Here is a 595-nt window from a genome sequence, read left to right on the forward strand (position 1 = left end):
GGCGCTGGAGGAAGGACGGGGGTCTTGCTCTTGGCAGCTTTTTTCTTTTTGTCCCACCTGAAACCTTTGCAGCTTTAAGCACATGCTGCCTGGGTCACTCCAGCAGTTACCTACACCTTCAGAGGTGGTGGCAAGGACGGCCAGTTCTTGGCTTTAAACTAATCCTTGCCCAGAACACCAGAGAAATTGCCTCTTTCATATGAGCCTTTTTTTCTCCAAAGCAGTTGAGATCTGACTTAAAGAAAAAAAAAAAAAAGAATTGCGTCTCCAGCTGTTATGATTGATGGTAGGGCCTCCGGAAAAAGGACTACCAAGTGCAGCTGATGAACTACATGAAACTGTAGTTCGAGATGCCTGAACGTCCCCATTCATCCCCACAGGGAGCTGACTGACGCCCACAGACGTTTTAAGGACATTAACTACTTCACAGCATGTTTGCACATAAGAAACCAGGAGGAGCAGCGTACTTTGAACGGGCGAGTGGCTTCCAGTGTAGGCCAGCCTTAGAAAAATACACATGGCCTCCCCCCTCCCCAGCTTCTTCATGGGGAAAAAAAAGGTACAAATTGGGTTCTTTTGGCTGAAATTTCAGCCA

The sequence above is a fragment of the Egretta garzetta genome, unplaced genomic scaffold, assembly GCF_000687185.1.
Source record: "Egretta garzetta isolate BGI_Z169 unplaced genomic scaffold, ASM68718v1 scaffold508, whole genome shotgun sequence".
Taxonomy (NCBI): domain Eukaryota; kingdom Metazoa; phylum Chordata; class Aves; order Pelecaniformes; family Ardeidae; genus Egretta; species Egretta garzetta.